At 41.8% G+C, this 15,089-nt stretch overlaps 1 protein-coding gene across 3 annotated transcripts in view; it reads left to right on the top strand.

Annotated features, from left to right (window-relative positions):
* The window catches only part of ZNF475 (zinc finger protein 475), a 40,507-nt gene that overhangs the window by 8,786 nt on the left and 16,632 nt on the right, over positions 1-15,089 (top strand). Inside the window, exons 2-3 of one of the 3 annotated variants that reach the window (XR_014686902.1) lie at positions 842-1,055; positions 6,267-6,576. The gene's annotated coding sequence lies outside the window, so the exon portion shown is untranslated. Of the gene's footprint in view, positions 1-463; positions 688-841; positions 1,056-6,266; positions 6,577-9,343; positions 9,433-15,089 lie in introns of those variants that run through there. The other 2 variants (XM_084503188.1, XM_084503187.1) reach the window with 2 other exon arrangements.

Here is a 15,089-nt window from a genome sequence, read left to right as displayed (position 1 = left end):
TTTTCTTAGCCCCCAAAATCATCAAGCGTTGTGCTGGCTGAAATCCTGTTTACTAATACTGCTTTGTTACGTGGGTATTTTCAATCTTTTAAAGGAACTTTTTGTTCCCACAGAGCGAAGTCTCCCTGTTTCATGCCACAGCCAAGTTAGCCAAGGTGCTGATAGCCCCCTGCTGTGAAGGAGCATGAGAGAGAAAATCTGAGAGAAACAGAGCAGTCTTCTCAACCGTCAACATTTATTTAAATGTAATCATGAAATCTGGCTGTTCCTTGGGCCATGTGGTGTCTGCCCATTCGGCAGGGTGGGGCTGGAATTACTGCTGGCATGAATTTGTTTGGCCTCTTATTTTCGTAACCCTTCAGAGCCACACAAGGGGAAAACAAGAGGCCACATAAGTACACTCAAGGGCTAAATGTCTGTCTGGCGTGCTTGCATCATACAGGACTTGGAAGGGCCGAGGAAATCCTCGGAGCTTAGGGAATGTGAAGTGAGCTGCCTAGCTTAATGTGCAGACAAAGGGCTGAGGCGAATATAGGAAGGGAAAATGAATGTGCAAGGTACTGAGAGGGAATCAGCTTCACAGGAGAAAAATGGATAAGAGAATAACTTCATTGTCCTCCATTATCATACCTTTAAATCCACATCTAGCAAGAAGATTAATAGGGCTTTCTCTCCCACAAGAAAGTGGTATGCCCCTTAATCATCTAGCTCTTTGATTTTCAGAAACCTTTTGTGGTCGCTTTTATTCCCCTGCAGACCCTCTCATTTATCTTGTAGTACCTCCTTGGCGCCCACCTTCTCTGTAGCACTGTCCTACCACCCTGACCTCCTCTCTTTGCAGCTCCCCTCCTGCTGCTCAGCCAGGTCCATCGTGTTCCCCACTTCTCCTGTTCCGGCTGCAGCAAAGAAACGGGGCAGAGCAGAGGAGGGTGGAAAATAATTGAGAAGTCGTGTGCCTTGGTGATGTCTGGAGAGGCTGACAGAAATCTGGAAGATGACTGAAGAGAAAGCTCTTGGTACCCTGAAATCAAAGAGGCTAAGAAACATAAAAACTGGTGAGTGGGTCAGATCCCATGGAGGGGAAGTTGTTACTGGGTTACCATCCTTCCAAAAAAAAATAAATGGGATGCAAAAATATAGGAATGACTTGGGAGGAAGCAGCAAAAATTCTGAAGAAAACCTGGATTTTTTTTTTTTATATATATATTTTTTTTGGGGTGTGGGGGGGGGTTGTTAATCAGGAGTTCAACAGATTTTTTCCAGTTACAGATTAGTCACGTAATAAATGGGTATGTACCTCAAGAAAACAGGCAAGAAACACAGAGTATCCCTGACAAAGATGGATGGTTAGTACAGACACTGAGGAATAGTAAACACGAGTGAAATAGATGTGTGGCTGAGAAGGGAGAGTAGAGTTACACAAGTGTTCGTGACAGAATATGCTCAATCAGTACAGCTGGGCAGTGAAGACAAAAGGGAGAGCATGCTGAAAAGTGATGGGAGGGAAAGCAAATGGGGGGAAAAAGAGAAGGGAGGATGAAGAAGATAGCTGGCACCAGCGGATTTGCCACAGGAGAATAAAACAGCATTAGAGAAGTCAAGCTGTAGGAGGATATAAAGACTGTAAATGGAAAAGTGATATAGAAAAAGTATGAGACAAGAAACAATTCCAATATGGAAAAGGACCTAGCAGGCAGAAGAAAAAGAGAGTGGCAGATGTGGCAGTGACGGAGGCAGACACTTACACTTAATAACATGCAGAGGGGCTGTGGACCTTGCAAAGTGGCTGCTCTCTGTTTCTCAGACAATGACTTTGATTTGGCTCTTGGAGAATACTTCGATGTTCTCAGGAAGGGCCTTCGCGGATGTTTTACTTGCATGGCTTATGTTTACTCTGATCTCGACAGACTGCATATTTTAGGCCATCGAGTGTTTTCAGACCCATCCAATGACTGAAAGATCTACGACTTTCTTCACTGCTTGGTTGAGTGCAGAGCAATTTTAGATCCTATGTCACATTTAGAATATGCAGCTGTTATTTTAGTGACATCTTGGCTGAGGAGTATTGGATAAAAGCTGGTCTAAGTGCAACGACTGCCATTTCAACTGGGAGAAATTCTGGTTCTTGCTTAAGTTTGACTTTTAAGGAAGAACTGAAAATCAGTCCTTCTAGGTGACATTACTTCTGTCTTATTTATTTTCCAGTGCAATTAATGGACAGAAAAAGTTGAAGTATGGGGGATCATTTGTAGCTGTTCCACTCTGAGACCCATTCTGGGGGTACACTGTATAGGAACTGGAAGTGAGAGGCTGGTAGGTTAAAAAATAATAGTAACTTGCAACTGCAAATAGAGATGGTAGGAGTGTTAAGTCACTGAGGCTTAAATCCCTGAGAGGACCACTTAGGAAGAATTATGTGACTCATAGAATTTGGAGCCAGAAGGATCAACAGATTGTTAGTTTGACCTACTGTGTAACACAGGCCATAGTATTTCATCCAGCTAATATTGCAGCAGGTCTAAAGCTTGTCTTTCCCAAAGTCAGGTGGATTTGATTTGAAGACTTGAGGGCATGAAGAAATAAATGTATCATTTAACAGTTTGTCCTCTGGTAGTTTATTCCTTGCTGCTTTAAATCTGTTGGTTTTACATTTAACTCAAGTGTATGCAGCTTCTGCCTCTTTGTTCTCTTTCATTTTGTTTTGCTAAGCTTCTTCTGCTTTGTTGGAGTTGCTCATTACCTATTAATGAAAGATGCTTGTAAAGTAAAGGATCTGTGCGAGGTATAAAAGGTGTGTGAAAGAAAGCACATCCTCTGCCAAGGCTGCAGTAATACGAGTGACTGAAAGGGTGAACATCTGTTCCCAAGAAATTGCCTCATTCTCCAATACACTGTGTGTAGCTGGGCCTCCTGCAGCCGGCGTATCGCTGTTCCAGTTTGCATCCGTGTGCTGCTGCTAGCAGACCAGGGGCACAGGCTCCTCGACAGCTCTGCTCGTGTTTTATCACCACAGCAGCAGTAAGATAGCGGGGTAGAGCAGGCTGCTCGGCAGGCGAGGTGGTGCCAGCTCTCGGGACAGCTTTTGGCAGCAGCGGCCGGCTGTGTGGGACGTAAGGAGAAAGGAGAGAGAGCGAAATGGCAGGCTGTGCGGGGCTGCGATGAGTCAGCCACTCCGAGGGAGCTGGAAGAAATGTATAGTCTGTACTATACACCGGGCTGCCCGGAGCTGGAGGCCGAGGAGTTCTGGTCTCTGCAAATCCAATTCCTCTGATGTTCTTGGCAGCCTGGGGAGGAAACTCGCAGCAGAGAGCTCTGGTGTGCGAGGAGTGATGACTCTCGGGCTGCCTTCTGGGAAGGCAGGCCAGCAGACGTGCTACCATGCACTGCAGCAGCAGCCCTGAAGAGGGAGCATAAACTCAGAGTTTCCAGGGCAATAAAAATTGCCCCCATTGTGGTGGAGTGAGTTTAGCCTCTGGACTGAAGGCTAAAGCAGTGGACACTCATTCACAGGAAAGAGTTATGCATGGATGTCTCTTGTAACTAATGATTCTGGCTCTTTTTGCCAAGACAAAAATTTAATGGGTTAACTAAATTTTTTCATTGTTTAAGTTATTTTTTCCAGGAAGTTCATCATCTCATGGTCTTCATGCTATGATTTATTCTTCTGTTGCTCCTTCTAAATACTGGCTCTGTTCTTTTTCTAGCCAAACTCTAGAATCCCTCCCACACCCTTATTACTCTTTGGAGCTTCAAAAAGCAATCTCAGAACTTCTCGTTCTCTTATTAACAGTGCTAACACAAATTATTTGGTATGTCTCCTACCAATGTCTGTTACTGAGAGGTGATACTATGGCAGCACACAAAGTTGCCAGAGGTGTTGTAGAAGCATAATTGTGAGGCAATAAGGTTTTTAGGGGAAAAAATGTAGGTGTTTTCAGGTGGTCACAGAGCGAAATGTCATTAACACTGTGTAATTTGCTCAGAGTAGTCCAGCCTTGGAATGTGTGGCAGTATTTCACTGCATGCAAAATTATTGTTGCTTCAGGTGCAGCCATATCCATCTCACTGGGAAGACTTCCAACTTTGAAGGGAAATTTGGTTGTACATGTTTGAACTCTGTTTTTAGCTGCAACATAACCTTTTCAGTCTTCTGGCTGTCCATTAGAAATGGTAATGAAAACATGGCACACGTTTCCCTCAAACTCAGTGTAACCTTTCCCTTTTACAGGAACGAAAAGTTCCTCAACCTGGAGGGTAATTCCATTCTGACATCCTTTTGAATGCTTCCAGGGTATGCTTTGTTGGAGTGTCTGCATGCTAAGTTGTAGGGTAACGCTGGAGGATGGTACCTATGAAGGCAGTAACAAAAAGTAAATATATCAATCCTCCAATTAATGCCTTCACAGACACTGAGTCATATTAGACTGATTCCATGGGCTGAAGTCACATTCTTAAATCTTCAGTTACTTGAGTGTGTTATAACAAGAAAGCATTCAGTGAACATACTCTTGTTATGCAACACAACAGAAAATAAACACTGGTAATGGGAAAGCCATATAAAAAAAAATATTTCTAAACTTTCAGTAAAGTGATTAAAAGAAAGTGGAAAATAATGGGATGATGAAATGGACTTCCCTCATTTATTATCTCTCTATGAAAAAAATGAAGTTTAATAAACAGTAAAAATAAGGAAGTCCTAGCAAATGATGACCTGTCACCTTCACCCCATCCAAGCTGCTTTTAAAGACATTTTCATACTCTTTGTTTGTTTATTGTTCCTCTGCTTCTTCCAAGTTGACCTTCAGATAGGATTCCACCCAGAGTTTTGCAAGAAGGAAAACAGGGCAACAGAAGCAAAAGAGTTGTTGGCTGGAATGATGGTTACAAAAGTATGTGCAAAGTAATTATACTAGGACCATTCCTGTCTTGCTTGGATACAAATATTTTACTATGTTTGTCCCAGACCCTGTGGGAATTTCTCAGATATGTGGATTTCCTATGATAAACTTCTGTATTATTTCTTATATTTTCTCATGTCTACTCTGTGACCCTTCCTGTTGTTCCAAGATGCCCTCTTTGGAAGATATTACAGCCATTGTCACTACAATGGATTAAGTAATACGGAAAAATAAATAATAATAAAAAAGTAGCCTCCATTCTTCTCCATATAAATTCTCACTAACTGCATACATACATGAAACTTAAACCACTTCATATAATAAAGCCTGTTCTAGGGAGTATTTTGACTGTTGTGTGGTTTAGTCTGGCTTAAGATATGCACTAGAAATCAGGTCACTTCTGCTATTTTTATTCCTCAGGTAAAAGTAATTTCTGTGTGCTTTGATTGTATTTTATCTAGTCAGCGAGGGTTAAAAATGGTGTACTGGAAAAACTTTGAAAGAGATTGAAATTATACTGATACCATGCAATTCAAAGTGGCAGAGATCTGAACCAGTCAGCTGCACTAACAGGCTATATCATGCCAATGTGCAACCCACCATCCAGAAGTAATACAGCCACTTTTGTGCAGCTCCAATCTGTGCAGCTTATATGTTTCATTATCATATGTAAGGCATATGTAATGCAGCAAACATTTTTCAAGCTTGTCCATTTTTGTTTTTATAATAGTTAAACATTTACAAGCATACATACATATATAAGATGCCAGATGGGAATTTAGCTGAAACACTCACCAATTTTTAATATATTGCTAGCATGAATGCACTTATTAAAAAAATGCCATATTTTAAATCCATAGTAACTAATTCAAAGATGAATTTATTTTATTATTTTTGTAATATAAAGTATATTCTATCATGTTGATGAGATGTCTTTTTTTATTTTTCTTTGAGCTTCTAAATTGAATCATCATGGGAATGGGCTTAAGTTGAGCCAGGGGAGTTTTAGGTTAGATGTTAGGAAGAACTTCTTTACTGAAAGGGTTGTGAGGCATTGGAACAGGCTGCCCAGGGATGTGATGGAGTCACCATCCCTGGAAGTCTTCAAAAGACGTTTAGATGTAGAGCTTAGGGATATGGTTTAGTGGGGACTGCTAGCGTTAGGTCAGAGGTTGGACTCGATGATCTTGAGGTCTCTTCCAACCTAGAAATTCTGTGATTCTGTGATTCTGTGATCATTTATTTTGTTCCTTATTTCTAATGATGTGAGAGTAATTTTGCTTTTTAAACAGAAAAAAAAAGTTTTGTTTGTTTGTTTGTTTTGTCCTCACAATTTTATACTATGGATAATTCCCATGCTGCTACAAGACATTTCAACTGATATCCGGACATCTGACATGGAAACAGCAGTCCTGTCTACTACTAAGATGAGTTCCTCCTAAAATCTTGCAATGGAGACAGATATTTTATGTCTCCTGAAGACGTGTATAGGTATTTAGAAGATGCAAGATACGTTTTTATTTATTATTATATGTTTTCTGTAAGATCTATGCCTCAAAAAGCATCAATAATCTGTATTTCCTGAATTTCGGCTCCTTAACTGCAGTTATATTTTTCTAGTATAGTTAACATTCTTGAAATATGTGTAATTATATAACTAAAGGTGTTCCTGACCTAAGTGTTGTGGAATTTATCCCATAATATTGCAACATAAATGTGTTAAATTATTTGCACCATACTAAAATAGGAAATTAGCACAGATCAGTTAAAATATCAGTACAAATGGCCATTCTGAATATCAGAATGCTGTTATATGCCAGACTTGGAAATTAATGGCTTTTTTTCAAGAGTTTAACATACCCTGACATTTACATAGTTTCTTCTTGTGTGTAACTTGAGTTTCACTCTTCTAGCAACAGCATGTCACAAAACAAGTTCAGGCAGATAAAGAGAGGAATATACTCAAAATGATGTTGATAACAGACTATCAGACACTGACTGACACTCTCATGCTCACTAGAATACTTGTAACCAAATGAATGTTTACCCATTTAAATGAAGAATTTCAAAACCAGTTACCAAATTGTAATAACAAAAGTGTTTTGATTGTTATCATGCCATATGACGTAACATGAATGTCATGACCAGCTCAGTAAATAAACTGATATGTATTTACTGATTTATTTTTATTTTAGTAGAACTTTTAAGAGAAAAATATTTGAACTATTTTGGCATTTTCTGTTGGAACAGCTTTCAGTATTTATAAAATTAAATGTAGACTCAGCCAAGTCTGAAGGAACTGTTTCAAACTTGTTGCAATGAAGCTCTTTTCATATTATTCAGAATAAATACTTTTACTGTCAAAATACTTGGAGTATTTTCTGCAATTAAATTTCAAATTTTAATTCAGAATGTTATGAGGTGTTCAGAAAGGAATAATAAAAATTGTTGTGAATTGTCTCTGCAAAAGACATCCTTTGATCCAGCTCTCACAGTGGGTATAAGGTGGACACCTTCTTCTCATTCTTAACTCATAAATTTGAATTACCTTTTCCAATTCACATTTTGTAATTTTGTCAGGCTGACCAACTGAAGAGTATGATTTTCCATGTTCTGAGTAAATTATGTTGTAGTAGAGTGTGCCAATACTGTTTTTAACTAAGAAAAGCAAACAAACAAACAAACAAAAAAAAACCCTATTCAACAAAGGCAACATAAGCAGAGAGTTCACACAATTGAAAACGACAGATACACTAGAATTCATACACATATTTGGGGTTGTGTTTATATGATAGATCTTTTCCTCCAAAAGCCATAGTACAATCTTAACTACAAATAACACCTATTTTCAACAAAAGATACCTCTATAGCCCTTGGGGGTATCTGCTATAATGCAAATACAATTAATAAAAACATTGATATTATATAACTATTTATGATGAAAAAAATATATTAATTTATTTGTGTATTGTGTATTGAACTTATGTGGCAAGGTTTTGGTGGTGGTGGGACTGCAGGGATGGCCTCTGAGAGCTGAGCCCAGCAGCTGCCCCATGACAGAGCAGAGCCAGCCACAGCTGCTCCAAGAGAGAACCGCTGCTGGCCAGAGCTCAGTCATGAGCGACACTGGGTGGGCCTCTGGGAGAGCAGAGTTAAGGGGGGGAAAGAACTGCTGGGCAACAGCAGCTGGGAGAGAGGGGTGAGAAAATAGAGCAACAGCCCTGCAGCCCCCAGGTGAGTGCAGCAGGAGGGCAGGAGGTGCTGCAGGCAGGCAGCAGCAGTTCCCCTGCGGGCTGTGCAGGGAGAGGCCCCTGGTGGAGCAGGCTGTCCCCCTGCAGCCCATGGGTCCCACATGGAGCAGATCTCCACGCTGCAGCCCCCCCATGGGTGGAGGAGCCCCCGGTGGAGCAGGTGGATGTGGCCTGGAGGAGGCTGCGGCCCATGGAGAGCCCCCGCAGGAGCAGGCCCCGGGCCGGAGCTGCAGCCCGTGGAGAGGAGCCCACGCAGGAGCAGGGAGTCTGGGGGGAGCTGCCGCCCACCCATGGGGGACCCGTGCTGGAGCAGTTTGCTCCTGGGGGATGGATGGATGGATGGACCCCGTGGGACGGAGCCGTGTGGGAGCAGTGCCTGAAGAGCTGCTGCCTGCAGGAAGCCCACACAGGCTCAGCTGGGGAAGGACGGCATCCCTGGGAGGGACCCCACGGGGAGCAGGGGCAGGGAGGGATTGTGAGGGAGCAGCAGAGACAAAGTATCATGGGCTCACCACAGCCTCCATTTCCTGTTCCCCTGCCCCATAGGAGGGGAGGAGGTAGAAGAGGGTTGATGGGGGAAAGGTGTCTTTGTTGTTTTTTTTTTTTTTTTTTTTGTGTGTGTGTTTCTCACTTCTCTAGCTTGTTAGTAATAGAGAACAAGTTTTTTCTAATCTCCTTATGCTTTCTGCTTGGCCCATGATGGTAATCAATGATCTCCCTGTCCATATCTCATCTCATTAGATTTTTTCTCTTTGCATCTTATTGTCTCCCACTGTCCTGTTGAGGAGAGGGAGTGAGTGGTATCGTGGAGCTGAACTGTGAACTGCTTGCTGGTGTGAAATCACCGCAACTTTCACCTGTAGTCATCACCACTTGGTAAAATTCCAATAACTGGAAGTTTACTGTCTTGGGTGACAGAATTAGTATGACAATTAAATTTTTTATTTTTATTTTTTTTTGGCCAAAAAGATGCGAATTTTTGAAAAGAGAGCAGTGCTTATGAAGGAGTTAGGGCTCCCTATGCTTTTTCCTTCTCCGTTCCCTGCTCTCTTTTTCCTCCTCCTCCTCTCTCCCTTCGCGCCCCAGCCGAGCCCCGGTTCCCGCCATTCCCCGTCCCGTCTTTAGCCAGGCTCCGCCCCCTTGCCGTGACCGAACAATGCCGCCGGCCAATCGACGCCCGTGGAGCCGGCCGACATTTGCATGTGTTGACGCGTTGCCGTGGCAACAGCGGGGCCGTGGGCGCCATCGCACGTCCCGCTCCCCGGCACGGGGCAGGCGGGGAGGTAAAATGGGGGCGGCGGGGATGGGGGGGGGCGGGGGGCATGCGGCAAACAGGGGCTGGGGGGGGGCTTCAAAGGCTTTTTTTTTTTTTTTTTTTTTTTTTTTTTTTTTTTTCTGGTTGGTCTTGGAAAGCACAAGTGAACCAGAAAACTTTGCTTTTGTTTCCAATTCTTTTTAATTTTTTTTTTTCCTGAAGCTGATGTGCACAAAATTCCTTAAGATACACTCGCTGAGCTGATTGCGCCTATTATAACTCCACGCCATTGATTTCACCAGAAAGTTATTTACTTTAAATCGCATTCCCTGTTTACTCAGTTCCCGAAGACATGGCTCTGGTCCTCGCCAGGTGCAGTTATGGCTATGCAGTGCGGTGGGCTGGGCTCTGCTGGCTGCCAGGTGCCCACCATGCTCTGCCTCTCCCCCTTCTCCACAGGATAGGGAGAAAACACGATTTAAAAACTCATGGTTTGAGATAGGACGTGGAGATTGCTCACCAGTTACCACCATAGGCAAAACAGACTGGACTTGGGGAAGATCGGTTTATTTACAGAGTAGGATGGTGAGAAACAAAACTAAACCCGTCATCCCCCAGTCCTGCTTCTTGCTAGGCTCAACTTCATTTTTCTGCCTCCTCTCCCATGCCAAGCAGTGCAGATGTATGGAGAATGCGAGTTGTGGCCAGGTCACAGCAGTTTCTCTCTGCTGCTCTACCATGGGCTCCTTTAGATCTGCTCCATGTGGGACCCACAGGCTGCAGGGGGACAGCCTGCTCCACCAGGGGCCTCTCTGTGGTTTCTTCTCCATATGCTTTTTCTGTTGGCTCTTGGAATTTATAAAGGCTTTTATATAAAGAATAACAAAGATGACACAGTGTAAACAGATAACATAAACAGCTTCAAATATAAATTGAGAAAAAGACCACTGTTAAACTTAACAAACTACAGAATCACCAAAGCCAGTGCGACTAGTTAAGACCAGTTAAGAACAATTGTTTATCAGCCATGGTCTGTCATGCCAATTAAAAAAACACTGGTGATCCTTGAGGAAAAAAAAAAAAAAAAGTGAAAGAATGATGTTTTTAAGATTCATTATCAAGAGAACCCTCAAAAATGAATGTTGTGCTACCGGTAGCCATCACCAGCCTTGTACTGTAATGCCCTCCAGTCTCACGCTAGGTCCACTGTGTATTTTTATACTCATACTTCTTTTAATAGCTGGTGTATCTTACAGGGCATAGGAATTGCCATGGCAATCAGATTATCTAGCTGAGTATACTGTCCATAATAAAGGCAGCAAAAACTTTATGAAGTCACCTGTTATTAGCAGCAGTTTCTGTTGCAAGATGATTAAGGTTGATTTACTCTGTAAAAGATGAGAATGTTTTCCACTTATTTTATGCTGAACAATTTAGCTGTGGCAGGGCAGATTATTGAGGGAACTATCTTTCCTGCTCTGAATCACTTTAAACTTCTAGTGTCAGGCCCTCAGCACATGCAAGTTGTTATCCTTCTGCATCAGGCCCAGCACTTCCAGCTGGTCAAGGGAAGGGATTGTCCTGCTTTGCTCCGTGCTGGTGCAGCCTCACTTTGAGCACTGGATGCAGTTTGAGGCACCGCAATAAAAAAGGACATAACACTGTTAGAGAATGTTCAAAGGAGGGCGACCAAGACGGTGAGGGGTCTAGAGGGGAAGACTTATGAGGAGCAGCTGAGGCCCCTTGGTTTGCTCAGCCCAGAGCAGAGCAGGCTGAGGGGAGGCCTCATGGCGGCCTGCAGCTCCCTCACGAGGGGAGCAGAGGGGCAGGCGCTGAGCTCTGCTCTCTGGGGACAGCGACAGGACCCGAGGGAACGGCATGGAGCTGGGACAGGGGAGGGTCAGGATGGGGGTTACAGAAAGGGTCTGCACCCAGAGGGTGGTCGGGCACTGGGACAGGCTGCCCAGGGCAGTGGTCACGGCCCTGAGCCTGGCAGATTTCAAGAAGCGTTTGCACAATGCTGTAGGACACATGGTCTGATTTTTGGGTGGTCCTTTGGGGATCCAGAAATCAGACTTGATGATTCCTTTGCGTCCCTTCCAACTCAGATATTCTATGGTTCTGTGATTCTGATTTCCACTGACTTGGCTGAGTTTGTACAAGGTGACGTGCCTAGCTTCTGCTTTTGAGTGAAATAGATTTATTTTCTATTTTGCATCTATCCATCCATTATTTTTTTCCCTGTAAGGTCAGCTTACTTTCAGCCTACTTTCCTGAAACCGTCACACAAAGTGCCCACCATGCAGGCATATTCACCATCAAAATCACTAGAAGTAAGCCAGATTCTGCACATTTTAGTCCCAAAGACAGAGGTAGTAAACAAAGACACCTGTGCTAGGAAATGTGTGTAGCTCACGTTGAGCTGTGTAAATTTACTTGCTTCAATACCTGCTTGCTGTCACACTCCTGTGCTGTGGAGAGGATAAACATGCATAGTCTGTTCCCCCTACAGTTTGCATGGTGCTAAATATGACAGACTTTTTGCAGCAGTTAATGCTGATTAAGACAGTGATACTTGGTATCCTCACTGTCACCCAAACTGGGAGTATGCATCTATGCTGATATGTTTTTCTACTCTCTCATTTTTGCACAAGAGTAAATGTGCAGTCAGGATAACATTATTGACTTAAAAAGTGAGGTGAGTACATTAAGTAGTTGTACTTGAGTAAATCTAGGATAAAACACTAGGATAAAACACCCTAAACAGTTATAAAATATCACTAAGTAAAATGTAACTTTACTTACGAAAAGCAAGAACTTTGGCTGTAGAGCATGAAGGAAGTCTGAGAGACAATGGCATTGCTGGAGCTGTTCCAGAATTTTTAATGTTGAAATTAATGACATATTACATTTTTCAACCAAGAAATATTTTAAAATTTCCATATATTTTAACTATTAATAGTCATAACGCATTGGTATAAGGTTACAATTTCTGTTAAATCAAAGGAATTCTTCCTTACATTTGGGCAGAGGAGGACATAGTAATGCAGAAGAATTGTTGGGTCTCTAGAACCAGTCTCCAGTTTTCTTTGGCAACACAGTCATAAACTTAAATCAAATGAAGTTAATTAAATAAAACAAACCTAATTACAGCATAATTAGACATAGGGCGTCCTCAAATGCCAAGTAAACAATAACTGCTATTGACATTAGTGAATTTTGGATTGACCTGTAAAAGTTTTAGTAGGAAGTGAATCAGATCCACAGAAAGATATAGGCACTTTAATAGGTCAGAGGAAAATAACAAAAATCCTTAAGTAGGTTGAGTGTCAACCTAGTTGTCTAGTTAGCCCATCATGCCAACACCTTAATTAGTTCTTTATATGAATCATATAGAAGCTTCAAGGTTATGTATTTTCCTTCTCTTATGTCCTAATGAACGTTTATACACACACACACACCCTGATTTCACTCTTACTGTCCTGTAGTTAATATAGGTACATTTTTGAAGAAAGTTTTCATTTTTTCTAAAAAACACTTCTAACTGTGGAGACAAAGTTTGCCAGAAAATTTGCCGTCAGTTCTAGCTTGTCTGTGTGCATCAGGAAACTGTGGCTTTTCAGCCTGGCATTTTTTGTTTCTGAGCATTCCTGCCTTGTCCATCATCTGGCTGCATCCACGTCTAGAGATGTAACCACCAGCCTCTGATAGTACTGGGGAGAGGGTACAGCTATACGTGCAGCTGATGCTCCGATGGAACAATCTTCATGTCTGGATGTTTCTGAGTATGCATTACTCATAAGGCATTTAAGCCAGGGTGCTGCAATGTTAGATTTACAGACTAACAGTGTCATGAAGCTGCCAGAAATGGGGGTACATGCCAATATTCGTGTGTTCAGAGCTTTCAAAACATTTCTCAAGGCTGAAGGATGCGTAGAAACGGGTTGTTCTCATCTATGACAAGATGAAACAAGCTGACATAGAAAACTGTGTATTTCTTATGTCTCTGTGGTCTCGTGGTCTTTAATAATGTTTAATCACATAATAGATTATCCTTTTCACATGAGTGAAGGAAAAGATTGGTGCCTAGGACTAATCAGAGGAGACTCTTCCAGCCAGGAACCATGTACAAAATGCAGCGCCGAGCTGGAAAAATGTGAGGGTTTTAATATGTGGTTAATTTGCTAAAAATATTGTTGGAAACATAAAAATGTTTTGTTTCTTTTTCCTTTTATCTTCCAGTGCAAAACAGATCCAACAGTAAGATAGTGCAAATTATCCAATATTTTTGTCCAATTTATATTTCAGTGTTTTGTTTTAACGGATTTCTGAAATGATTTATAATTGAGCAATACAAAACAACGTTTAGGACAAAAAAAAATACAGCTGAAGATGTTTATTTAATTCAACATGATTTCCCTTAAAGAATAATGGGAAGCCTCACAGAAAGCATTTTATTTGGAAAGAGAGCCTCAAGCAAGGATTTCTGGCGCTCAACACAGGATGTCAGTTAGGTCCTTTCTGATGCCTCTTTTATATGTAAATGTAATGAAAACCCATAAATAGAAGAAAAAGAAGAAATGTCTTACCTTGACTACAAACGTAGGGATCAGACGCAGGAACCCTGTGACCAGACTGATTTAGTGTTGAGGCCCTAAAAAAAACTATATTCATCTCCTTCTCCTTTTGACTTGAGTTATGCTAAGTGAACCACTTCATCTCTGTCCTTCTCTGCCTTTTGCCCTCTTTGTCTGAGTTGTTCTCCTTTGTCTTTTTACGTAGCACAGCCCAGACTGAGAAAGCAGGATCTCTGGACACTACTGTAGTGCAATAAATTGTTGCTTGTTGTTTCCCATTTAAAGCCACTTACGACATTTATAATTTCTGTAGCGGTAAAGTTAGGTAATACAAATCAAATAAATTTTCTTTTAGAATTCATGTGAATTAATTCCAGTTTACCTAAATCACCTTTATTAAGTGGTCCACTCAACAACAAATGTGAAGTCACAAAGAGAAAGCTTGTAACTTCAAGCACTGAGATATGAACAGGCAGCATAAGTAGACAAGACTAAATGTGGTACTGAAGGCAAACAAAGGGAAAACTGCCTAATAGTGAAGTGGGGTCTTGAATTATTAAGGGCTTACATATCCAGGAACCCTTGTGTCCAAGATCCTGGATTAACCAGTATCTTTTTCAAGCAAAAATGAATTTGTTCTTTTTTTTTTTTTTTTTTTTTTTTTTTTGACACTGATTGACTGATCCATAGCTGGACTTCTACCAGGCTGTTGTATTTGGATGCTACTATTTTGGAGCCATATGTTTCCCCCTTGATTTAATGCGTCATTGTGACCTGCCATATACTTCCTCAGGCAGAGCAACCCACAAGGACATTCTCATAACTCCGTTATGTGAGTCCTAATTTTTTAAGCCCTCTGCAATTACAGATGACTTCTCCAAAGAGCCCCCTGGATGTAAGCCACTGCCACCTCAAACATCACATTATATAAATCCTTTTCATAGCTTATCAAGCACTGTTTTAAAAACAGTAAAGGAATCAGTTGTTCTCACTATTTGTATTGCTTGCTTATGGTCCTCCCTCCTAACTCAAAACATGAAAACTGGCTCTGCCTTTAGAGGGAGTCAAACATGTCCAGGGGGTATTTCTTTGAGATGTATGAGCTCGA

Source organism: Aythya ferina, assembly GCF_964211825.1.
Source record: "Aythya ferina genome assembly, chromosome: Z".
Lineage (NCBI taxonomy): Eukaryota > Metazoa > Chordata > Aves > Anseriformes > Anatidae > Aythya > Aythya ferina.
The sequence above is the reverse complement of the archived record's forward strand: the minus strand, read 5'-3'. Positions and strand labels throughout refer to the sequence as shown.